This window comes from Cervus canadensis, chromosome 7 (assembly GCF_019320065.1).
Source record: "Cervus canadensis isolate Bull #8, Minnesota chromosome 7, ASM1932006v1, whole genome shotgun sequence".
Taxonomy (NCBI): Eukaryota; Metazoa; Chordata; class Mammalia; order Artiodactyla; family Cervidae; genus Cervus; species Cervus canadensis.
The window spans coordinates 23,042,292-23,069,196 of NC_057392.1; the positions used below are offsets into that span (position 1 = coordinate 23,042,292).

At 50.6% G+C, this 26,905-nt stretch overlaps 1 pseudogene; it reads right to left on the reverse strand.

Moving 5' to 3' along the window:
- Window positions 1-1,025: 1,025 nt before the first annotated feature.
- On the reverse strand, window positions 1,026-2,216 carry LOC122445200 (annotated as a pseudogene).
- Window positions 2,217-26,905: the final 24,689 nt, after the last annotated feature.

A 26,905-nucleotide genomic window follows, 5' to 3' on the forward strand; every position in this document is an offset into this window, starting at 1 on the left:
AATAACTATGTAGTATCTTTGTATGGTGACAGATCGTAACTAGACTTATCATGGTGATCAGTTTGAAATGTATAGAAACATTGATCACTATTTTGTGATAACAGGAACTAACATAGTGCTGTAGGTCAATTGTATTTCAAAAACAAACAACCTCATAGGAAAAGTGATCAGGTTTGTGGTTACCCAAGGTGGGCAGGGAAGGGGGATTGGATGAAGGTGGTCAAAAGGTAAAAACTTCCAGTTATAAGACAAATAAGTACTAGAGATGTAATGTACAACATGAGAAACATGTTAACCCTACTGTACATTATATAATGAAAGTTCTTAAGAATAAATCCTAAGAGTTCTTATCACAAGGAAATTTGTTTTCTATTTCTTTTTTTTTTTTTTTTTGCCTTCTGTACTCTTATTATTCTCGTAGTCTTTGCATCAAGTTATATAGCAATGATAGCAGATTTCTTTTTAAAGTTTAGTATTAAATATTAAGCATCTTTCCCCACTTTAATTTTACATTACTCTGCCAAGAAAAAAATTAAAACTCCAGTTATCTGAAGCCCGGACACACTTCCATGATTAGCCAGGCTATGTAAAAGTTGGTGGCTTTGTTCTTCCTGCTTTGTGAGCAGGCCCAGGCCCTAGAAAGATGGGACCAGGTTATAAGTGTTTTTGAAAAGAATGCTACAAAAATGGATGGCCTGTTACAAGCCAGATTACAAAGTCAGGACAGAGGTGATGGAGGGACAGTTTCTTCCAGAAACGGAATTTCTGAAGAGTCCCAGTCCATCTCTTTTCCCCAGAATGGTGGGAGGAGGGGTCAGAGCTCACCGTGAGCTTCACAGCCCCATCTGCGGGAGGCGACAGCAGGTGCCTGGCTGAGGGGGCGGCCGGGGGCAGGATGGCCACGCCTGCCCTCCCCCACCTTTCTCAGCGAGGAAATGGAGAGGTTATTGCCCAGTGAGTGTGAAGTGGGCTGAAGCTTGGTCGGTACTGAATTCTCTGAGGTTTCTTCTAGAAACAGACAACTCAGACTCTTCCTCTCACTTCAGCAAAGAAGTTATTTTAAAAGCACTTGGGAATTTCCTCCTGCACCCTTGGGGGGCAGCTCAGAGGAGAGAGTCATCAGTACAGCCCCCTTCCAGGCCATATCGGAATTCCGGAGGGTTGGAGACACCACAGAAGTGGATGAAGGCAGCTTCCACTACCAGGACATGGAAGATCTGATGAGACTGGAAGCATACGTCGAATTTTCCAGGGAAGAAGCGCTCGGGAATGTGTGCGGCACAGAGGCCGGCTATGGTGATGTACATCAGAGACATGAGGAAGAACCAGCCGTCTGGCCCACCATGGACCTTGATGAAGTCCTCTGTGATTGTGAACTGCATGGCAGGCACGACACCACTCAAGCTAAGCCCCAGGAACATGCCTGCTCTTGTCTGCCGGTGCTTAGGAGTGGGGAGCCGGTCCCACTGTGCCACGATGATGGAAGAGATGCCCGGAACACAGACGATGGATGCAGATGAGCTGTGGCTGTGGGCAGCAGTAGAAGGAGTAGCAGAGCCAGGGGCCAAAGCTCCCCATAATCAGTAGGGTAATCCCTGCATAATCCAGTTCTGAGAAAGTCCGAGAGACTTTCTCGGAATGACAGCAGACAGTGTAAAAGAGCCAGGAGAAGCTGAGGCAGAGCACTGCTCCCAGGAGGAACATCCCAAACACCACCTTCTCCTGAAGTGGGGGCCATGAAGTTCATGTTTGGTCTGAGCGTGGTCAGGATTCCCAGAAAGAGAAACAGCACAAAGCCAAGCAGGAGGATCAAGATGTTGCCAGTCTCTGTGTAGACACAGAAGATGCTCTTGAAGCAGGCCCGGAAGGAGGGCATGGGCGGCCAGTGGCCATGCAGCAGGTAGCCGTTGTCCTTCAGCCAGGCTGGGAGCACGTCGTATGGGATGACCGTCTAGCACCCCTCCCAGACCTCATATACAAACTCCTCCTCCTTCTCCACGGCATGGTGGGCCTGCAGGGGCCCACACCTCCGCCCCCTCCTCCTGAGGCCCTGGGTATGCCTGCTCCTCTTCAGCTTTGGTTGGGTTGCTGATTGTCCACTTGCCCTTTTTCTCTACCAGGGCTCCCAGCTCCGCCAGCTCTACTGTGTCAGCTGCCCTGTTGCCGGCAGGAGCCCCGTTGCCCTGGGCCGCCAAGGGTCACTTGTGAGACAACATCTGACTGGTACCTCAGGGCCCTCCGGCTTCAGCTTGGGGAAAGGGTGGGGTCTCTCAGCCCCAAGGGGCAGAGAGCTCCCTGTGGTGGGAGACAGGCAGGCAGAAGGCTTTACTGGGGGGCATGCACCCAGCGCTACATCCTCCGTCGCTGGAGGCAGCCTGTGGCTGAGCCTTTTTTCTATTTCTTTAATTGTATGTCTGTATGAGACATAAGAGATGTGGGTTCGATTCCTGGGTGGGGAAAATCCCCTGGAGGAAGGCATGGCAACCCACTCCAGTATTCTTGCCTGGAGAATCCCATGGACAGAGGAGCCTGGTGGGCTACAGTCCACAGGGTTGCAGAGAGTCAGACACGACTGAAGCGACTTAGCACGCACACACACATGAGATGATGGTGTTCACTAAACTTACCGTGATGATCATTTCATGGTCATAGAAATCAGATCAGTCCGCTGCACCCCGTAAGCCAGACCATGCTGTAAATCTGGCTCTTGTTTCTTTGGAGAATCTGCTCTCTCCCTCTGGAATGTTCACACATCACCCCAAAATATCCAGGCCCAAGCACCCTCACAACCGTTTCATTCTACATGCCACTGGCTCTTCTACGCGCACTGTGAGGGCAGAACGTTCACCTTTCTGTAGTTCTAGCAAGTGTGTTTTCCTTATTTCTTTAGATAGTTCTTCTGCTGTGTGTTTCATCCTGACACTTCTGTTTCCTGGAACTGAATTGTTGCCCACACTCAGCCCACTCCCCTTCTGGCTCTTCTCCTCTGTTCTGCCTCCAAGTGCCCCTGTCTGATCCCCCAGTGCTCCGATCAATTCTTCAGCCAACACCATCCTGTTTTGGGGCCTGTCTGTTCACTCTCGCTGGCTAATACCCAGCTACCTCTCATGGTTTCTTGCTCTTATTCCACACTGTGAAGGACCACGCGTGAGTTTTCAGGTATATTTCCTTCCTCACACTTATATGGCCTTGAGACCCAGAAGGGTCCCCCGTCCTGTCCACTCCCAGTTCAGGGAACAAGATCAGGGCAGGCAGACCCCTCCCAGGGTGACCCAGCCTCGGCCTCCTGGCCTCTTCCAACACAGCGGTCAGTGTAGGGGGCAGGCTCCACTACTGGGCATCCCCCAGGATGGGCAGGTGAAAGAGGAAAGAGCCGTTAGTGTCACAGACCTGGGCCCCAGGCGCCCTGCCAGAAGGATTCTGGGGTGCCTTGGTTCTGGACCAGGGCCATGTTCTCCACGCAATGGGGGGTTCGTTTGGTTCTGTCGCCACTGAGTAAAAGGTGTTTGTGGGACAGTCGGAGGTTCTACAGGGCATGGCCCTTGTGCAATGACCCTGGAGGGCACTATCGATGGCATGTAGTCTTGGGGGCAGGGCAGCAGCATAAGCACCCACTGGCCTCCCTGCCCACGCCTCCCCAGGTCCCCGTGGGCACCCAGCAAATGCCCTCAGGAGGAACAGTTGTGTCCACAGGGCCCAGGCCTTCAGGACACAGGGGTCAACCTGTGTGACACCACGCAGCCCCCGTGGCCCTGGCCTCTCCCAGGGTGACACCCACTCCTGGCTGCAGCGGGACCTGGGCTGGGTCACAGAAAGGGGCTTGATCCCCCCTGGTCCTGACTTGCTGTTGTGTCAGAAAACTCAACGAAGCAGGAGACCAACGAGGAGACCACAGGCTGCTGTGTCAGATGTCCTGTATGAGGAAGGAGCAAACCTCCCCTTGAATGGACCTGGAATTGCTCACGAGGTCTGCCCTCATCTCTGCATGGCGCTCCCTCCTGGGAGTGAATCCAGCTGCTTTAGGAGAACAGAGCGTGAAGTACTCCCTAGAAGTCTGCTGCGGAGCTGGGCGGTGGCCCGGTTTTCCTATGAAAGTAATGAATTCAATCACAGGAGACGCTGTTGGGAATTAAAGAAAAGCAAGCGTTTTTGTACGTCGCGAACACAAACCGGGCCTGCAGCCAACGAGTCTTGGTCCTGTTGGCTTGTTACACATCAGAGAAATAATTCCATATCACACTGGAAATGTGTTAATGCACTTATATTCCTCACATCACACTTTTCACACCTGCTCCTTGTGAACTCGCAAAATTGCCTGGATTTGCTCTGGAAGCAAGCAAGTGTCTCCAACCCAGGCTGAGGAGCCTCAGGCCCCTCACGGGGCAAGTCAGCAGAGTAAGGGACTCTCAGGTGGGGGCAATTCCGGGGAGAGAGGGAGGCGCCTGGCACTGGGTGAGGCCCCAAGAGGAACATGTCCGCAGAGCTGGACAGAGTGACCACACATCCTCACAGCTGGACAGAGTGACCACATGTCCTCACAGCTGGACAGAATGGCCTCACGTCCCCACAGCTGGACAGAGTGACCACATGTCCTCACAGCTGGACAGAGTGACCACACGTCCTCACATATGGATGGAATGGCCTCATGTCCTCACAGCTGGACGGACTGACCTCACGTCCTCACAGCTGGACAGAGTGGCCTCATGTCCTCACAGCTGTAGAGTGACCACATGTCCTCACAGCTGGACAGAGTGGCCTCATGTCCTCACAGCTGGATGGAGTGACCACATGTCCTCACAGCTGTAGAGTGACCACATGTCCTCACAGCTGGACAGAGTGGCCTCATGTCCTCACAGCTGGATGGAGTGACCACACGTCTTCACAGCTGGATGGAGTGACCACATGTCCTCACAGCTGTAGAGTGACCACATGTCCGCACAGCTGGATGGAGTGGCCTCATGTCCTCACAGCTGGATGGAGTGGCCTGGCTGCTCTGCTGGGCGCACCAGGGGACAGAGGCAGTGGAGGAAGGGGGAGGGTCCAATGCTCTGGTGCTGCTGGTGACCCAACTGTGGTGCTCCAGGGACTATGACCTGGGGGGACGATGCACCTCAGCCTTGGAGGAACCGCTGTTCCCAAAGGATTTGGGGGGCCACCCTGGAGGAGGAAGTTCATGCCCTGATTGCCCCCTCATGCAGCAGCAGCAGGGAGGGTTTCTCCAGCCAGTCCGTCTCCCAGAGCAGACCTGAGAAGGCTCCACAGGCCACCAGCCACTAGAGAGGCCTGGGCTGGTCAGAGGGGCAGGAGCCCTGGTGTCAGGACAGTCTCAGCTGGGCTCCGTTCCTCACTCATTTGTTTAAACTTCTCCCCCATCCCTTTCTCAAAGGCACCCTAGTGCCTCCCCACCAATACCTCCTCCCCCCCACCATCTCCCCCTCTCACCATCTCCCCCCTGCCCCCCGCCTGCACCATCTCACCCCCACCATCTCCCCCTCTCACCATCTCCCCCCACCCCCTGCCCGCACCATCTCCCCCCCACCATCTCCCCCTCTCACCATCTCCCTCCTGCCCCCCGCCTGCACCATCTCACCCCCACCATCTCCCCCTCTCACCATCTCCCCCCACCCCCTGCCCGCACCATCTCACCCCCACCATCTCCCCCTCTCACCATCTCCCCCCTGCCCCCCGCCTGCACCATCTCCCCCCCACCATCTCCCCCTCTCACCATCTCCCCCCTGCCCCCCGCCTGCACCATCTCACCCCCACCATCTCCCCCTCTCACCATCTCCCCCCACCCCCTGCCCGCACCATCTCCCCCCCACCACCTAAGGGTCCTGAGCTGCCCCTCGGTGTTTCAGCTGAGCCCAGCTGGCACCCTCACCAACCAACCTGGCCAAGAGCCAAAAACAAAAGCAGTGGCAGAGAATCCAAAGAGGAGAGTCAGTGAAAATGAATTTATTTCACCCCATGACATTGACTCTGGGAGCCAAGAAAAGGTATGCCAGAGTCTATTCAGTCCAGAAAGCAGGTTCTCAGCCATCTGGGCAGGGTCTCCAGGACTCTGAGGGTGCAGCTCAAATTATTCAAACCCTGATGCTCAGACAACTAGTGTCCGTTTATTGATAAATATGCCTCCAAAGTCCTGTGTATGTGTGTGTGTGAGATTTAAAGGAGGTCATTTAGAGAAAAGTCCCCATATTTTCTGATGGATAATCGTGGTTTGCAAGAAAAAGAAATTTGCAAATTTCACACTTGAGATGACAGTAGTTTATATGTTCCTGGCTTTGGAATCACTGTGAAATTTAAATAAAACAGTAAAACCATTGCTCTTTCCAGGCATTTAAAATTCAGAAAGAAAATCATTATAAATTTGGAAGCACCAAGTGAAGATGAATCCAAGTGGAAGGCTAGTGTCTAGTGATCAACCTAGTGGATGGGAACAACAGCTCCCACCTTGCCCACTTCCTGCAGCCCCCCAGGATCCACTCCATGGGAGAAAGGGGAACACCCCTGCTTCCTGGTTAGGGGCACTGGCCTGGCAGATCCTCCCCCAGGGAGCCTAGCAACCAGGCACTGTAGCTGTAGGCGCTCCCTTGCAGTCCCCTTCAAAGGACAGAAGCAAGTCTGTGAGCAAAATACATTCTTGGTTTGGTTTCTAGAACTTTCCAAGCAGATGCTGAGTCTATTAACAATAAACACATCCCTCTAGTTTGGAAGGCATGACTGGAAAATGCTGTAGAATTATTTTGGCTTAGGAATTTAGAATTTAATTTCAGTCCCAGATGTTAAGACATGTCTAGAGTTATTTTCCCCATGACATTAAAAAAAATATATGCTTTCTATTACAAAATTGAAAATGCACAGAAATATTGAAAAATTAAGCAGTGAAAATTCAGGTACCATCATGCCAGCCTCTGTCTCTGTCTCTGAATGTCTTTCTCCCGATATTTGAAAGGAATTTGCAATGCCTCAATCCTGCTACCCAAATGTGTCACTATGAATCTCCTTTTCTCCTAAGAACAAGGGTATCCTTTTACAAAACCACAAGAGGGTCATCATAGCTCAGAAGCATATAAGTTCGTGCAGCCCTTGCTCCACGTTCCCCTTCCAGGGTTACTCTGAGCATATCACTTGTAGCCACATTTCTGGGTCCACTCATCACATAGTCTCATGTTTCCTGGTCTCCTTCAGTTTGGAGCAGTTCTCTTGATGTTTCCTCCAGAGCAGTGGCTCTCTAAATTTTTATTTTTAGTTTCTATACTTTAAAATCCACTCTTTGTGATGTTCAATTCTGAGTTTTGACAAATGCACCATTGTGCAAGATTCGAACCAGAACGTCATTCCTGAAAACTCCTTCCCGCTGCCTCTTCCAGTCCAGCTCCTCCCCTGCTCTCAGTGCACAGAACCTACCAATCTGTGCTCCACCGTACGGTTCTGTCTCTGCCAGAAAGTCACCTACAGAAACACAAAAGACCCCGAATAGCCGAAGCAATCTTGAGAAAGAGAAATGGAGCTGGAGAAATCAGGCTCTCTGACTTCAGACTATACTAGAAAGCTACATTCATCAAAACTGTATGGTACTGGCACAAAAACAGAAATACAGATCAACAGAACAGGACAGGAAGTCCAGAGATAAATCCATGCACCTAGGGTCACCTAATCTATGACAAAGGAGGCCAAAATATATGATGGAGAAAAGATAGTCTCTTTTTAATAAGTGGTGCCAGGAAAATGACAGCTACATGCAAATAAGTGAAGCTGGAACACTCCCTAATGCCACACACAAAAATAAACTCAAAATAAATTAAAGACCTAAATGTAGGACCTGATACTATAAAATTCTTAGAGAAAAATGTAGGCAGAACACACTGACATAAATCACAGCAAGATCTTTTTTAATCCACTGCCTACAGTAAAGGAAATAAAAACAAAAATAAACAAATGGGACCTAATTAAACTTAAAAGCGTTTGCACAGCAAAGGAAACCACAAACAAAACAAAAAGACAACCCATAGGCTGGGAGAAAATATTTGCAAATGAGGCAACCAACAAGGGGTTAATCTCCAAAATATACAAACAGTTCATGCAGCTCAATATAAAATAAATAAATAAATAAACAACCCAATTAAAAAGTGGGCAGAAAGTCTAAATAGACATTTCTCCATAGAAGACATACAGATGGCCAACAAACACATGAAAAGATGTTCAACATAGCTAATTACTAGAGAAGTGCAAATGCAAACTGAAACTACAATGACATATCACCTCACACCAGTCAGAAAGGCCATCATCAAAAAAATCTACAAACAATACATGCTGAAGGGTGTGTAGAGAAAAGAGAACCCTCTTACACTGATGGTGGGAATGCATTTTGGTACAGCCACTATGGAGGATGATATGGAAGTTCCTCAGAAAGCTAAAAATTGAGCTACCATATGATCTGGCAATCCCATTCCTGGGCATATACCCAGAGGAAACTCTAATTTTAAAAGATGCATGCACCCCAGTGTTCATTGCAGCAATATTTACAACAGCCAGGACATGGAAGCAACTTAATGGTCCGTCAACAGAAGAATGGATAAAGATGTGATACATATATACAATGGATTATTACCCAGCCATTAAAAGGAATGAAATTGCGCCATTTCCAGCAACATAGATGGACCTAGCGAGTGTCATACTGAAGGAAGTAAGTCAGGCAGAGAAAGACAAATGCATATGACATCACTTATATGTGGAATCTTTAAAAAAGGGTACACATGGACTTATTCACAAAAGAGAAATAGAGTTACAGATGTAGGAAACAAACATGGTTAGCAGGGGATGGGGGGGGTGGGATACATTTGGAGGTTGGGATTGACATATACACAGTACATAAACTAGTAAGAACCTACTGTACAGCGCAAGGAACTCAACTCAATACTCTGTAATGACCTATACAGGAAAAGAATCTAAAAAAGAGAGGATATATGTATATGGATAACTGATTCAGTTTGTTGTACACCTGAGACTAAAACAGCGTTGTAAATCAACTATACTGCACTAGAAAAAAAGAGCGCTGTCTACAGGCAGACCTCAGAGATACTGTGGGTTTGGTTCTGTGCTTACCTGCATGCTCAGTAGCTTCAGCTCTTTGCGACCCCATGGACTGTAGCCCTCCAGGCTCCTCCATCCATGGGATTCTCCAAGCAAGAATATTGCCATGTCTTCCTCCAGGGAATCTTCCTGACCCAGGAATCAAACCGGTGTCTCCTGCATGGCAGGATTCTGTACCCACTGAGCCATCTGGGAAGCCCTGGGTTTGGTTCCAGACCACAGCAATAAAACAAAAATTGCGGTGAAGTGAGACACCAATTCTTTGGTTTCTTGGTGCATATAAAGTTAGATTTATACCATACTGTAGTTTATTGCGCAGTTGTGCAATTTAATTGTGCAATTAAACCCAGCAGGACCCTAAAGGCCCTTTGCAGGAACAGGCCCCTCACCATATCCCTTGCTTCTTGTTTAGAAAAGACTTAGCCTCTTAGACCTCCCTTGAGTTCCGAAGAGCAAATTTAATCAGAGAAGTGAGAAAATGCAGAAACAAAGGAAAACAGTCAAGCTAGACAGAAAAAAAAAAAATAGTAGTGTAATCATTAAACTAAGTCAAGGGCCTTTAGTTCCTCCTCAAGGACTGTAGATAATTGTTATTATTGTTGTTCAGTTGCTAGTCATGTCTGACTCTATGTGACCCTGTGGATTGCAGCACCCCAGGCTTCCCTCTCCCTCACTGTCTCCTGGAGTTTGCCCAAGTTCATGTCCACTGAGTCGGTGATGCCATCCAACCATCTAATCCTCTATTGGCCCCTTCTCCTTTTGCCTTCAATCTTTCCCAACATCAGGGTCTTTTCCAATGAGTCAGTTGGCTGTTCACATCAGACGGCCAAAGTATTGGAGCTTCATCTTCAACATCAGTCCCTCCAATGAGTATTCAGAGTTGATTCCTTTGGGATATAGAATATAGATAATTTTCTCAGCCATATTCTTGAACTGTTTTGCATATATTGAGACCCCCGCCCCGCCCAAGGTGGGAGAATTTAACTTTGTGCTGCCCACCAGCCTGCAGCCCTCAGATGGCTGGAACCAGAAGGCCGATGATGTTGACTTCCCCTTACCTCACAACCAGCCAACCAGAGGAACGGCCACAAGCTGATCACACACCCCAAGACCCTCTCCCCACACTGCCTTTAAAAGCTTCCCCAGGAACCATCAGGGAGTTTGGGTCTTTAGATTGAGCTGCCTGTCCTCAGGACCTGACCCCACACCGGGCACCTTGCACTTAATGCTCCCCTCTCCCCTCACCCCCCACCACCCAGGCCCACAAGTGGGCCTTGCTGAGTAGCTGGTGAGCAGACCTGAGTTTGGTTCAATGACATGATCTCTAAAAAGCAGCCTACATACTGTTATAACACATAGCGTTAGTCACTATGTATTAACAGTAATGTCTGACACTTTGCAATCCCTTGGATTGTATAGCTCCCCAGGCTCCTCTGTTTATGAAATTCTCCAGGCAAGAATACTGGAGTGGGAAGTCCACAATCTGTATGAAATAAATACTTTATTGCTAAAAATGCAAAGCTTATCTGACGGCACAATTTCTTTCTTAAAAAAAACATTGTCTGGGAAGTGGGGTGAAGACAAGTACAGTGAAGGGAGGTGTGGAGCCAAACAACAAGTGACCTCAAAAGGTTTCTTTCTCAGCTTGAAACCTCTGAGAGCCATCAGAGCTGCTGTACTTGTTCACAGTTTGATCTTTCGATTCTGACCAGTCTGTTTCAACATTCACCCCCGAAGGACAGTAGGTTCTTTCTAGCCTTTGGTCATACAAATGAAGATGCTACAAGCATCCACATGCGGGCTTTGTGTGCAGGTAAGTTTTCACTTTTTTAGGGGAAATGCCCAAGGCATGATTTTGGGCACACAGTAGGTATAGTTTCAATTTTTAAAGAAATTATGGGCGGATGTCTGGAGTGGACCTCGGAGGTCTCTGGCTCCATCTGAGAGACTCTTGGAGCATCACTGACTCCACTTTGCTTTTCCTTTCACAACCTGATTGTTCCATATGGTTAAAACGCAGACATTGAAGCCAAAGAAGACAAAAAGAATTCACATTCAAAACTTATTTGTGTGTTTTGGTCCCTGATGCAGCGGGGATGGTAGCTCAAAGAGGACACGGGAGGGGAGCGATCTGGGTGGAGAGCTACTTCCAGAGTGGGTGGTACACCTGGGCACAGATGAATGCTGGGCAGCAGGGCAGTCAGTCCAGCTCAGTGACCCTCCCCCAGTCCCACACCCTGAGAGCCCACGTGATTAGTTTGACATTCTGCCATGCAGCGTTTACATCACAGAATCAGGGAAATGCCCCCTTCAGACTTGTCTCCCAGAGAACAGATTGTCAAGCAGTGACCTGTGTACCACTACTATGAATGTTCCCCTGGGCCACGCAGGCCCTTGCCTTGGGGATCCAATCACGCCAGGGGAGGTTGCCAGGCCACAGTGCCCTGGCCACCAGGGGGCAGCCAGCAAGGCTCCTGGGAGAATCGCTGTCCAGGCTGCACTGGGACTAGTTTACTTTTCAGGTAAAAAGTTTTTCAGTTCAGTTCAGTCGCTCAGTCGTGTCCGACTCTTTGCGACCCCATAGACTGCAGCACACCAGGCTTCCCTGTCCATCACCAACTCCCAGAGCTTACTCAAACTCACATCCATCGAGTCAGTGATGCCATTCAACCATCTCATCCTCTGTCATCCCCTTCTCCTCCTGCCTTCAATCTTTCTCAGCATCAGGGTCTTTTCCAATGAGTCAGTTCTTTGTATTAGGTGCCCAAAGTGTTGGAGTTTCAGCTTCAGCATCAGTCTTTCCAATGAACATTCAGGACTGATTTCCTTTAGGATGGACTGGTTGGATCTCCTTGCAGTCCAAGGGACTCTCAAGAGTCTTCTCCAACACCACAGTTCAAAAGCATCAATTCTTTGGTGCTCATCTTTTTTTATAATCCAAATTTCACATCCATGCATAACTATTGTAAAAACCATAACTTTGACTAGACAGACCTTTGTTGGCAAAGTAATGTCTCTGTTTTCTAATATGCTGTCTAGGTTGGTCATAGCTTTTCTTCCAAGGAGCAAGTGTCTTTTAATTTCATGACTGCAGTCACCATCGGCAGTGATTTGGAGCCCCCAAAAATAAAGTCTGTCACTGTTTCCATTGTTTCCCCATCTATTTGCCATGAAGTGATGGCACCAGATGCCATGATCTTGGTTTTCTGGATGTTGAGTTTTAAGTCAACTTTTTGACTCTCCTCTTTCACTTTCATCAAAAGGCTCTTTAGTTCTTCTTCGCTTTCTGCCGTAAGGGTGGTGTCATCTGCATAAAAAGTTTTTATGTGCCCTTTATATGGCAAAATGTAGGGCTTCCCTGGTGACTCAGACGGTAAAGAATCTACCTGCAATGCAGGAGACCCGGGTTTGATCCCTGCATTGGGAGATCCCTAGAGATGAGAATGGCAACCCACTCCAGTATTCTTGCCTGGAGAATCCCATGGACAGAGGAGCCTGGTGGGCTGCAGGCTACAGTCCATGGAGTCACAAAGAGTTGGATACGACTGAGCGACTAACACTTTCACTTTCATATATAGCATAAACCTTGCCATCCTGGCCACTTTTGAGAGCACAGCTCAGTTGCATGAAGCACATTCGCCCAGCGGTAGACCACCTGCAGGGCCTTTTCATCTCCCGAACTGAAACTCTACCCCCAAAACACTGACTCCCTGGCCCCTCCCTGGCCCCTGGTCCCCGACCCCATCATCTACCTTCTGTCTCTATGGATCCAACTCCTCCAGGGACCTCAGGTAAGGGAATTACCCAGTGTTTGTCCTTTTGTGTTTGGCTTATGTCACTGAGCGCAGTGTCCTCAAAGTTCACCCGTGTGGTAGCACCTGTCGATGTCCCCCCTTCCTGAGGCCGAACAGTATTCCATCATGTGGGTCACCCTCTATTCATCCATCATCCATCGGTGCGCACTGGTCAATCTCTGTTTCACTATCTTTTCTTGATAAAGTAACACAGGTACTTAGGGTTTTAAATGTTCAGGTAAAACAGAAGACATAGAATGAAAGATAGTCTTCCAACTAGGCAGCCCTCCAACCCTCAGAGCAAGACTAAGACCCAGGTGGAAACCAGCTCGCGTGTCCTGTCCTCCCAGCTCCTCTCCATGGCCGTAAAGGCCCAGCCAGCGTCCCTTGCAGACTCACCGAGGTTTGTGTCCTGGCCCCGGTGCTGTCACAGCCGACCTCGCGGGGAACGCTGGGGCCCCCACAGGCTAAAGACTCAGGACTGTGGCCCCACCTGAGGAGAAGTGTGCAGTGGGGAGGGGCGGGCAGTGGGGGGCTCCCGGGGACAGGGCCCGTTCAGATGCTGCTCTCTGGGCCAGCTTTGGCAGCCGGTGTTTCCTGGAGGATTATCTGCTTCACCCTCTGTTTGTCTTGGATTGAGAGGCTCCTTTCATTTCCTCTGCTGCTCTCCTTATTTCCTGTTCTCTTCTTAAAATTCTGTGTTTGTTTCTCTTTCTATTATTCTTGATGGAATTATCTAGTGTTTTTATCTATTTTATCGGTTTTTTTCTCGCAAAGATCTGCTTGTGGGTTTATTATTCTATTACTTTTCTATTTCAATTACTCCATGTTTACTTTTAGTAATTCTTTTCTTCTGGTCTTCTTCTGTTTTAAAATTTGTTTTCTTGCATATCACATTAAAAACCAATTGTATGTCCGCTTGTTTTCACCTAAATATAGATATTTTTAAATATGCTTTTTTAATTTATATTTTATTTTTAACCTTATTTTATATTTTAACCATATCCCATAGGTTCTAGTGTTTTTACTTATATATTATTTTCTAAATAGCCTATCTTTGAGGCTTTATTTCATTTTAGAACCAGTGGCTATTGGAGAGTTTGGGGGGTTTTTTCCTGGTAGGATGTTTTTTCCTATTTCCATTATTAATGCCTAAAAAATTTTTTTGCACTTCAACTAGAGAATGTGATCTCTCGATTTATTGAGGTTTTCTTTGTCTCCTTAAACACCCGAAGGGGAAAATGTATCCTTTTTGTCAGGGTGAGAAATTCTCAGATGAAGCCATTAATCACAAAGACCTGGTGGACCCACTAAAGTCCATTAGACTTTAAACATTAGAGCGCAATGTTCTGTTGCACTTGGTAATGACACCAGAGGGACCTATCAGGTCATGGCTTAGAACTTTACTGATTTTCACCTCCATTTGCCCCAACTGACAGGAGAGACCTGAGTCTTCTGTTACTTCTGTGTTTCCTCTGCACCTGCTGCTTTTGTTTTCTGCATTTCGGCACTGTTCTGGATCTGCATCTCCACTTGGGGGCTCTCTGACCAGGTGGGCCGCTCCCTGACCAGTAGGAGGTTCCCTGACCTGTGGGCGGCTCCCTGTCTCCCTGATGGGACCCGGCTACTGTCACCTGTCCGGTCCAACCTTCACCTGTACCTGCAGCTGTGCTTCCTGTAGCAAGATGTTCTCCATACGCCCTGAGGAATGTTTTTCTCTATCGAAAGGTGAACAGGATGAGGGAAGTCAGCAAGGAGGGGGCCCACAGCTGGGGCACCTGAAACCCAGACCTCAACCCAGGGCCTCAGCCCCACCCAACCTGGCACATCTGAGCATCCAGGTTAGCACACTCTCAATCCCCATCATGGGCCGGTGCCTGAAAGCAGTTTTGGAGACCCCCCAGCCCCACGAGAATTATATTCACTCCTGGGGCTGCCTGAGCGAGAGAAGCAGCCACCTGGCAAGAAAGTCGGCTTAGTTCCCTGCCTGGGAAGGAACACTTCCCCGCTTTCGGGTCTTAGCGCTAGCCCCCTGGCCCGCTGGCCCCACTGGGTCTCACCTGGCCTCACCTGTCCCCACCTGGCCTCATCCGATTCCATCTGGCCTCACCTATTCCCACCTGCCCCCCACCCCAGTCCCAGGCCTATGCCTGTCTGTTCCCACAGCCTCCTGCTGCAGACCAATGGACGCCCTGAGGACAAGCCTTTGCGGGGATTTGGGTGATGGTTCCCAAGCCCTGGGCCTTCAGCCTTGGCCTGAGTCCACTCGTGCAAGGAAAGTTCACACTGAGGAGTGGGGAAGGTCTTCTGGCCTATACAGGAGTTCACTTGAATTTTATGCTGGTGAAACAGCCTGTTTGTGGCCTGTCAAATTTATACTGTACATCTACTTTAATTATTAATGGGAAAGGGTGCACGGTCCATAAGTAAAGAGTGTTCACATTAAAAGTAAAGATTAAATGCCTCCTTTGCTGGGGTGCCAGTGCTGGTCCTTTGATGATAAGACTCGCTCCCAGGTGCCAAGGCTGTGCTGACTCGCTTGTTGTTGTTGTTCAGTTGCTAAGTCATGTCCAGCTCTTTGCGACCCCATGGTCTGCTGCATGCCAGCCTTCCCTGTCTTTCATGATCTCCCAGAGTTTGCTCAAGCTCATGTCCATTGTGTCGGTGATGCCATCCAGCCATCTCATCCTCTATCAACCCCTTCTCCTCTGGCCTTCAATCTTTCCCAGCATCAGGGTCTTTTCCAATGAGTTGGCTCTTCGCATCAGGTGGCCCAACTATTGGAGCTTCAGTTTCAACATCAGTCCTTCCAATCAATATTCAAGGTTGATTTCCTTTGAGATTGACTGGTTTGATCTCCTTGCACTCCAAGGGACTCTCAAGACTTCTCCAACACCACAGTTCGAAAGCATCAATTCTTCAGCCTTCTTTATGGTCCAACTCTCACATCCATACATGACTACTGGAAAAACCATAGTTTTGACTATATGGACCTTTGGTGATAAAGAGATGTCTCTGCTTTTTAATATGCCGTCTAGGTTTGTCATAGCTTTTCTTCCAAGATGCAAGCTAACTCGCTAGGTACTTGCTAGTCTTTTTTTTTTTTTGAAAGCTTGAAGGAATGTAACCCTGACCTATTAATGCTCTTTGTTCTGAAAGATATAAAACTGCTGAAACCGGTGCTCCTTGGAGCCGTTCCTCAGAGTTATCTGAGAGGCTGTCGTCCAGGCTATCGTTCTCAGTTTGTCTCAAGTAAAACTCTTTTTATTACTATTACAGACAATTTGATTGTTTTCCCCCGGGGAACAAAGTCGACGGCAGGGGGCACCCATGCTGCAATGTGAGGTCCACCCAGCTGTCCTGGCCTGAGGAGGCTTAGCTCAGGTGTGGCAGCAGGTGGGGCCCGGGGGGTCAGGACACATGTGATCACTGAGCAGAACACATGTTTTCAACAGGCAGAGCACACGTGCACCCTGGGCAGAGGCCACGCAGTCTCTTCCTGGAGACTGGACTTTTATGTGAAAACTCACATTGGTACCGCCTAGGGGCCACATCTGTTCTAAAGGCTCTACACGCTCCTCGAGACCAGGGCCGGAGGTGTGCGGGCCTCTCAGGAACTCATCTGACATGAGGCCGGACCCATGTCCACATGGAGTCTCCCCACAGGCCGCAGTGTCCCCTGGGGGTTGCCATGAAGGGGCTTTGTCCCCGGAGGAGCCTGTGAGTCTCAACCAGTCCCCCACCCAGCAGGATCTCTGGAGAAGCACTGGGATCCAGCCCAAGTTCGAATCTGGAAACAACCAGTTGGGCAGTTTGGCCAGGGCTCCAGGGAGGGAGGGGGCAGAGGAGGCAGAGCAGCTGACAAGGCCAGTTCTTCCCAAACAGCAGTGGTGGGCGGGGTTGGTGCTGTGGCTGGGAGGCTGGCCCGGGTGGGCAGAGGCACTGGGACGTGGCCCCACCCCGTCTGGACGGGCCGCGTGCCCAGACCTGCCGAACCCCCAGCTGCTGAGGATGAGCCCCAGCTTGGGGGTTCTGAGGGGAAATCTGGGGCAGCGGGGGCCTGAGATGGGATTCTCAGCAAACCCGCTGAGTCAGGCCAATGCTGTGGTCTCGCCACCTCCAGGATCAGCCACAGCGGCCAGCCCACCTCCAGCTACTTCCCGCTTCCCTGTGACCTTGGGGTCTGGTCTTTATCACACACGGGGCTCCTCCTGCTGCACAAGGGGGTGGACGCTGGGGGCCTCTGCACCGTCAGCCACGGACCTTGTGCGGGAACCAGCTGGCCAAGCCCTCACGCAGACCCTACGTCCACCCATCCTGGCTGAGAGCAAGTCAACCCCTTTTCGGACACAGATGAACCACGTGCTGAGGCCAGACAAGCCCAGAAATAAGAGCCCACCCACCCACTTTACCGAGAGGGCCAACCAGCCTGCCCAGCAGGAGCACCGGGCCCAGGTGGGCTCTGATACCAGGTGGTGGGCACCAGCTTGATGGCATCTGCCGCTCCCACCCTGGGCTTGGGCTGAGCCAGTGGCCCCACGTAGGGTCAAGCCATGTCCCATCACCGAGACTTCTGCACTCTGTCTGCTGCCGGAAGACAGGGACCCCATGGTCCCAGTGAACTAGCAGGACAAGGACCCCCCCACCCAGCTCGTGGGAGGGCAGCTAGGTAGGTGGTTTCCTGCTCTCCCTCGGAGGAGGACAAACTTGCTCCCCATGTGAGTGGAGTGTTCTCTGCTCAGGGTCAGCCCAGGGTGTCTGCTCATGGCATGGGGCAGGGCCAGCGCGTGCAAGGCCCCTCCAGCATCCAGCCTGCTTCTGGCTTCCAGTTAAATCTCTGGTGTCCAGGGAGGTGTTGTTCAGCTCCTGACCAGATATGCGACTCCCCTTGTGTTTCTGGTTAACTCAGAGAGACCATGAACAGAGAATTTGACAAGTTGTTTAATCCCTGGATCATTTGCGTTCCTTTTCCACAAGCCTTCTCAGCTCTCTTAGTTTCTATTTATGCCCTAAACAAGATCTATTCTATTTATTCAAAGCAAGATCCAGCCAGCATTTAAAACCGGGCCTGACTTTGTCTGAAAATCTGGCAAACGCCCCCCCACCCCCTTTCAGCTGTGCAGCTCACAGTGGAGCGTGGGTGCTGACCCCAGGAAGGGCGGCTCCCCAGCCCCGTCTCCTGGGTGTGCTTCTGATCTTCAGATAAACAAGGGCTGAAGGGCATGTGGAGAAAACATCGCTTTACAAATAACCCAGTGAGAAGAGGACTGAAGGCAAATCAGAGCGGGCAGCCAGGCTGTTTCAGGGTCTCTCCTTGGACGGCTGGGATGCCCACTGGCCTCGGTTGCTAGACAGGTCTCAAAGCCAGCTTCCAGCAGCTTTCTCCCCCACAGAGGCCAAGGGCTAGTTTGACAAGTTCTAAGCCAGGCAGCCAGTTAACTGAGGACCTGGAGACCCCTTGTTCTCCTGGGTGACGAGGGGTGGGGAAGGGGGCTGCATACATAGTTAGAAAGACAGACGCTCCAGCCCGAGAGACCTGCTCTGGTGCATGGGGGAGCCCAGAAAGGGGGTGTTTCCTGCATGCACCTCACGACCCAGCACCAATCACACCTCAAGCTGTAGAGACAGTCAGCCTGGCCTCAGGTCCACCAGGGAGGAGGAGGGTGTTGAGAGACCCACCTTCTGACACAAAGACCCCCAAGGAAAATAGGACTTGGGGGAAGGAATTACAAGGAGAGTTTCCCAGTCTCACAATCAACGGGGCTGGAGTGGGAACAGCTGTTGGGTGCGGGATCCCAAGTTCTACACTGGGGATGGTGGGTCCAGGGCTGGCTGTTTTGCATCACATGTTCTCACATAAGTGAGATTTATTGTTTATTTCCTATTGTCTAAGCATATGCTTGGGATTCCTTGAGAGCTCAGTTGGTAAAGAATCTGCCTGCAATGCAGAAGACCTCAATTCAATTCCTGGGTCAGGAAGATCTGTTGAAGAAGGGATAGGCTACCCACTCCAGTAATCTTGGGCTTCCCTTCTGGTTCAGCTGGTAAAAAATCCACCTGCAATGTGGGAGACCTGGATTTGATCCCTGGGTTGGGAAGATTCCCTGGAGAAGGGAAAGGCTGCCCACTCCAGTATTCTGGCCTGGAAAATTCCATGGACTGTATAGTCCATGGGGTCACTTGCTCTTTGGAAGAAAAGCTCTGACCAACTTAGACAGAATATTAAAAAGCAGAGACATTACTTTGCTGACAAAGGTCCTTCTAGTCAAAGCTATGGTTTTTCCAAAAGTCATGTATGGATGAGAGCTGGACCATAAAGAAAGTTGAATGCCAAAGAATTGATGTTTTTGAACTGTGGTGTTGAAAAAGACCCTTGAGAGTCCCTTGGACTGCAAGGATATCAAACTATTTAATTCTAAATGAAATCAGTCTTGAATAATCATTGGAAGGACTGATACTGAAGCTGATGCTTACAGTCCAATACTTTGGGCACCTGATGTGAAGAACTGACTCATTGGAAAAGACCCTGATGCTGGGAAAGATTGAAGGCAGGAGGAGAAGGGGATGACAGAGGATGAGATGGTTAGATGAAATCACTGACTAGATGGACATGAGTTTGAGCAAGCTCAGGGAGTTGGTGATGGACAGGGAAGCCTGGCGTGCTTCAGTCCATGGGGTCACAAAGAGTCAGACAAAACTGAGCTACTGAATTGAACTAAACTGAAGCATATGCTCACTTTAAAAGTCAAATGTGAGGAGCTCGGCGGAACCTCTCCCCCAAGGAGGGAGGAAGAGCATCAGCCAGAATCTGCAAAGGAGCCACTGGAAGAAGCATTCACTCCACCAAACCTGCGGAGACTCAGGGAGACAGCAGAGGCCACGGTTCTCAAGGTCGGGGCACAGCCGCCCAGGTGTGGGGCATGGAGAAGCCAAGCCTGTCTCCCCAGGCTCTGGGTGGATGCGGCAGCATGGCAGCTGGTAAAGGGCAGCAGGTCCGCCATGTGCCATGGAAGAACCTACCATGTGGAGGGTGGCAGCCCAAAGGGGCACCCGCCAGCCCCACCCTAACTCCCACCTCCACAGGTCCTGCTCCACAGGGAGAGTCCTGGCAGCTGGGGGAGTAAGTCAATGATGGAAAAAAAAAAATAACCGAATGGGAAACCTGGAGTTGAAAAGTGTAATAACAGAACTGAACAATTGACTAGAGGGACTCAATAGTAGATCTGAGGTGACAGAAGAAGAAAAAAAAAATCAGTGAACTTGAAGATAGTTCAAAAGAGATGATTTAACTTCATGATTTCAAGGGGGAAAAAGGTAGAGAAGAATGACCAGAGCCTCCAGGAATTGTGGGGCATTGTTAACACACCTACGTGTACATAATGAGATACCAGAAGGAAAGACAGTGGGGAAAAAAAAAACTCAGTAGAATAATGGCTGAAAGCTTTAAAACTTAATGAAAAACAACAATCTATGTATCCAGGAAACTTCACAATCTCTAATAGGATAAACACAGAGAGATGCACACCTAGACACATCACAGTCAAAATATTGAAGTCCAATACTTTGGACCTCAGTTTTTAAAATAAATTTACTTATTTATTTATTGCTGTGCTGAGCCGTCGCCGCTGCAGTGGCTTTTCTCTAGCTGTGGAGAGTGGGGGCTACTCTCTAGTTGTGGTGTGCGGGCTTCTCATTGCAGTGGCTTCTCTTGTTGTGGAGCATGGGCTCTAGGGCATGTGGGCTTCAGTAGTTACAGTTCGTGGGCTCTAGAGCACAGGCTCAGAAGCTGTGGCTCATGGGCTGTTGCTCCAAGGCATATGGCATCTTCCTGGGTCAGGAATCAAACCCATGTCTCCTGTGCTGGCAGGCAGATTCTTTACCACTGAGCCACCAGGGAAGCCCTCTAAATTTTTTTTAAAAAAGAAAATGCTTTAATTGTAAAACTAACTTGAGAGAAGGGGAGGCTATGTCTAAGGGGAAGAAACCTGATCCTCAAGCAAAGGTTCTGTCCCCAGTGCTGCATTCAGGCCATGGCCATCTGCAGGCCATGTACCCAGACAGGGCTATAATGTTATAAGACAATAATATAAGTAGATTCTAGGAAAGAGAAAGTTGTCCAAGTGCCATGGTCATGGCTGGAGTGGGTTGAGGTGAGCTCAAAGACAGAAAGATTTGAGCAGTAGGAGAAAAATGACCTGCTACACACAGGGAACCCCAAGCATAGTAACAGCTGACCTCTCATCAGAATCAAAGATAGGCAGATGACATATTCAAGTACTCAAAGCAAAAAGCTGTCAACTGAGGCTCTTATATCTAGCACAACTATCCTTCAGAAATGAAGATAAAATAAAGGAACTTGCAGGTAAACGAAAACTGAGAAGGTTTATTGTTAGTGGGCCTGCTGAACAAGACATACTATGGGAATTTCTTTGAGCTAGAAGCACAGTACCTCAGACAGCAATTCAAGTCCACACAAACTCATGAACCAAGAGCACCAGTAAAGTTAGTATTTACTTAATTATAGAGGCAGTACAATTACATATTTCTTTTTTTCCTGACTTAAAAAACAATTGTAGAAAACAGTATCTATAAAATTGTATCATTGGGCCTATAATACACCTGACCTTTGTCACAAGGAGGGGGTAGGACTGATGCTATGTTGGAAACAACAGCAGATGAAATCTCAGATCCACAGGGGGAAATGAACTTAAAAATAATAAATATATGGGTTAATATAAAAGCCAATAAACATTTGCTTCCTACATGTCCTCTGAAGGTGGAGGTCCTCCACCCAGCCTCCCTTCTCTACCCCCTGGAAACCACACCTGGACGTTGACTGTTTTATCACGTGCCCTATATATTTTACCTTCTCCCTGCTTGCACAGCACTGTTTCATTTTGCACAGTTTTTAATGCTGATAAGTTTAATCATGCTAAGTGCATTTTCTGTTACAAGCGTTTTTTCACGTGGCTTTTTGTGTGGTCATTGACACTGTGGCCCAAACGTTTTTACAGTCAAACAGCATTCTGGTCACATGTGTCTGCTCATTGCAAGTGGAATTGGGGTTATTTTCAGTTCTATTTGCTTTTTACTGTTATAAATGTCACTGCTGTAAACATTCTTCTGGGGTCTCCTCACACAAGTATTTGTATTTCACAGGAAACACTAGTATTTGGACAACCCCCATGCAAAAGCAGAGACATTACTTTGCCAACAAAGGTCCGTCTAGTCAAGGCTATGGTTTTTCCAGTGGTCATGTATGGATGTGAGAGTTGGACTGTGAGGAAACCTGAGCACCGAAAAATTGATGCTTTTGAACTGTGGTGTTGGAGAAGACTCTTGAGAGTCCCTTGGACTGCAAGGAGATCCAACCAGTCCATCCTAAAGGAGATCAGTCCTGGGTGTTCATTGGAAGGACTGATGTTGAAGCTGAAACTCCAATACTTTGGCCACCTGATGCGAAAAGTTGACTCACTGAAAAAGACCCTGATGCTGGGAGGGATTGGGAGCAGGAGGAGAAGGGGATGACAGAGGATGAGATGGCTGGATGACATCACCAACTCGATGGACCTGAGTTTGAGTAAACTCTGGAAGTTGATGATGGACAAGGAGACCCGGCGTGCGATTCACGGGGTCGCAAAGAGTCAGACACAACTGAACGACTGAACTGAACTGAACATGCACAGCAAATGAAGACACTCACGGTAGAGGCAACAGGCCTTGGCTGAGGTCACTGCAGCCCCACTGGGCTGCCCAAGGGAAGCCCCATCAGGGCACATCTGCCACCAGGATCTGCATGCTGACTGGGAGACCCTCCAGGGCACTGCATGCTGATAGCTTATGGTGAATGGTGTCCACTTCATGATCTCTGAAGATTTAGCTTCGGGACCAGGGGCCAGGCTTGATCACTCAAGAGCTTTTGTGTAGCAGAGTTTTATTAAAGTGAGAAAGCTTCTGACATAGACATCAGAAGGGGGACAGAGAGTGCCACATCCCTAGTCTTAGCAAGGGAGCTATATACTTTTTAATTGGTTATTACAATAAATCAGAAGACTGTCTCAAGGTTATAAAGATATTACTACCTCTCAGTGGAAATCTTGGTTGACGTCCCTTTACCTGGGAGCTCATCAGCCGTGATGTTCCCGGCAGGACACTTGGACCTCAGGAGACTCCTGACCCCATGTTCTAAGAAGGGCTCAGAATTCCTGCCAGGAACACACAGCTTGAAGCTGATCAGGAGGGAACATCAGGCAAACCCAAAGTGAGATGCATTTTACAAACTAAGTGTCCTGACTCCTCAAAAAAGTCAAATCAGGAAAGACAAAGAAGAGGTTGAAGAGGTCTGATAGCCAGACCTAAGATGTGATCCCGGGCTGACCCAGGCAGTAGGTGTGTGTGTGTGCCTGTGTGTGTATAATTTTCCTCTTTCCTGTAAAGCATGCTACTGTGATGATTAAAAGCACTTGAATATGCTCTGTAGATTAGGCAGTGTTATCTGGTCAATGTTAAGTTTCTGATGCTAATTATGATACTTGCTTAAGTAGAAGCAGAGCCTCGATTATCAGGAACATGCAGGAACTGACCTGACCCCACAGAGCCCTGGGGGTGAGTATCTCTTGGAGGCAACAGCATTTGCCATAGTGGCTCCTGGGCCTATCCATCCATGGGGGCTGCGGCTGCCCCATGGGGTGGACCTCGCCTCCCAGGTGTCCATAAAGGCTACTTCAGTGGTCAGGGCTGTTCTTCAAAGCAGGTGCAAATGTGAGCCTCCAGTGCTAGGAATGGTGTGCTAGCCCATGACCGGGTCCAGCAGGGCACTGCCAGGCCCTCCGTGTCCACTATTTGGCGCATGCAGGAGGCCAACGGGATGGATGGGGAAAGCTGTAGAGACTCCACACCTGGAAAAGAGGACACAGCACTGACTGGACTGCACCTGTGAAACCCCCCAGGATGCAGGATAAACGACCACAGAAAATAATTCTAAAGTGTCAGGTTATGAACTCAGTGTTGGGGGGAGATGACCCCGCTTGCAATAGTAAAATAACCTAAGACAGAGCACAAAGCTGAACAAGAGCTGCCCAGAACATGAAACACCCCTGAGGAGACCCATGCCTGCTCTGACGTTTCTGTCCATGGTCGTCCCCTGGGCTCTCCCACCTCGATACAGATGCTCCACCTGCCCCTCGGGGCCTCGGCTTCGGGGCTCAGGCCCTGGACGAGGCTGGGGGTGGGGGTGGGGCATCTGCATGAGGCCCCCGTGGGCAGCAGAGGGCGCCCCAGGCCCAGCACACTCGCCTGTCCCAAGTGACCATGTATGATTTCTCCAGGCATCCCCCGCGGTCCTGAGTGTCCAGCGGGTTTGGTGGGAGGGAGGGGGTGCTGACCAGGAGTTCTGCATCCAACTCTCTGGCCACGCCCAGGGAGAGGGCCTGGGGTGAGCAGAGGGGTCCACATACAGAGACCCCACCCAATTCCAGCCAGTGTCAGATGTGAGTGCCTGCTTCCACATGTGTCCACTGGCTCCAGCCCATGGCCCACAGAGACCCTCAGTCCCAGTGCTGAAGCCTGGGGGTGTCAGCCTCACGGCTGGGGAGTCAGAGATGAGGACCTCATCTCCCTCAGCCTCTCCCTGGATGGGGTCCCAGACCCTGCACAAACCCGTAGCCCGACACAGGGCAGACTAGGGCTCCCCGTCTGCCCCACACCCGGGCCCACTGACACGTAGAGGGTTTAATGGTGCTTCTTTGGAATAATTTAAAACCATGGCCCCTGGAGGCCCCTTTCCCTGGAACATCAGTGTTCTGTTCTGCATACTCTCTCTGGGGTTTGACTGGACGGCCGAGGATGAGCAGAGGCCAACCAGGCCCCATGTGTTCCAGAGAACCCCAGCTATCACCCCGAGCACACATCTGCCCTCCCACGCACGCTCAGCGCCGCTCATCCCAGAGGTGATGCAAACGTGGGAAAAATGGAGACCAAACGTGGACTCGGGCTCAGGAGGGCGGGCCCACTGGACTGGTGTCCACGTCCCCCGGCCTCGTGGGGAGCTTGCCAGCCAGACTCCAGGCCGGCGCCGTGCCCCTACCCCAACCCTGCTGTCGTTACCACCCCACCCCCCACCAGCTCCCACCCTGAGCAAGGTGGGATTTCTCTGGGCAATTTTTGGAGCTGATGTGGCTGGCCTGAGGTCACACATCAGGGGACAGGGCTGGACCTCTCCAGTCCGACTGCCCCGGGTCCTGGGGTTCTGGACCTTGGGGTAAGCTGGCTGGACGCTGGCAGCTTCCCAGAGATGTGGTTCGGTCAGGCTGAGGGTCGAAGGGGCTCAGGCCCTCTGCAGATGCTCTGGTTCTGGGAATATCAGGGCAGGAAGCAAGGAGCGGAGCTTGCTGGCCAGGGGCCATGGTGACCCAGGGCTGAGGTTATCCTCCGCCTAGCCAATCCTCCTTCCTTGGGATCCTCTTTTGTGTATGGGACCCTGGATATGGGGGCCTTGCCCTTCTGGAGCCTGGTTGCACCTTCAAGGGGCCAGGACAGGGCTGGCCACCCCACAGGGCCTCTGCCTCGGGACCCCTGGCCCAAATACCAGCAGGGCAGGAGTGACCTTTGTCTGCAGGAATGCTCTGGCAGCCGGGGCCCTAGTGGGTGGGCTCTGGGCCCATGGGAGACGGTGGTGGGTGTCCGGGTCTGTCGCTGCCTGGGAAGCCCCCTCCCCCTGGGTCCTGGCTGGGCCTCCCACGGGCCCCCAAGTTCTGTCTAAACCTTCGCCGTCTCCAAGGCAGGCGGCCAAGCTTCTCCCGCAGCCTCAGAGCCCATTAGAGACATTTTATTGCCAGATGTTTTGCTTTTTCCACAGAACCAGAGGCCAGCATGAGGTAGCTGGGGGAAGATTAACCCCTCCAGACCTGCAGCCGGGTCCTGCGTCTCAGCCTGTCCTCCAGACCCTATGTCTACCCTCCCAACCCACTCAGGGCAAAGAAATGCCCTCTGTTAATAAAGGTGGGGGGCACCCTCCCCAAAGACAAGAAGCACCCCAGCCGAAGCCCCTGGGAACTTGGTGAAGCAGACGGTTATGGGTGCTCGACCAGCCTCGAATGGGGCATGGTGTGGTCCCCCATGCCGGCCCCCCTCCCCCACTGTGACAGGCCATGCCTCAGTGCCAGCCAGGGGGCGACCCTCAGCCACAGGTCTATCAGATGGGCAGTGGCCCAGCCCCACCACCCTGGACGCAGGGGCAGCCCCCACACAGTGTCCATCACAGACCGTCTGTCTGGAGGGTCCTTCCCTCTCCTCCTCCTCCCTCCCCCGTCCCCCCTCTCCCCTTCCTCTCTCTCCATTTCCTTGCCTTTTCACTGTTTTTTCAAACACAACCACAGCCTCTATCGGATTCCAACCGACCAGAGGACCCGACTCTTGGCTCTTGAGCAACATGACAGAGTAAATCAGGCCAGCACATGTCTCTGGGACACGGGCCAGTCAGACTCATGGATTTTCTCGGGGCAGCTGGGGTGGGAGGGGTGGGGCAGCCTGGTGACAGCCCCTCAGCGCCATTTCCCAGGGGAGCACAGAGGGCTGTGAACACAGGTGAGATAAGGCTGAGCCCCTCCTGCCCAGGGACCTGGTGGCCAGAAGCTGGGTGTTCAGAGCCTCCCCTGACAAGTGAGGAGAACTGCCGGGTCTGCACAAAGGCGCTGCTGCCCCTCCCCCTGTGCCCCCACACCGCCCCCCACTGCCAACCCTCCCCCTGTGCCCTCCCACTGCCAGCCCTCCCCCTGTCCCCCCCCCGCTGCCAACCCTCCCCCTGAGCCCCCCACTGCCACCCCTCCCCCTGTGCCTCTCACACCAGGCCTGCATGTCCAGTTCCATTCTCTGCAGCTGGTGGACCTCAGACAGTGAGGGGCCCCATAATTTTCTGAACAATCCCTATTGTTGATTTTTCTGGGGGTGTTGCCACATTTTTTCAATTAAAACCCATCGTTTTCCTGTTGGTTTTACAAATACGTCTGTAGGATGCC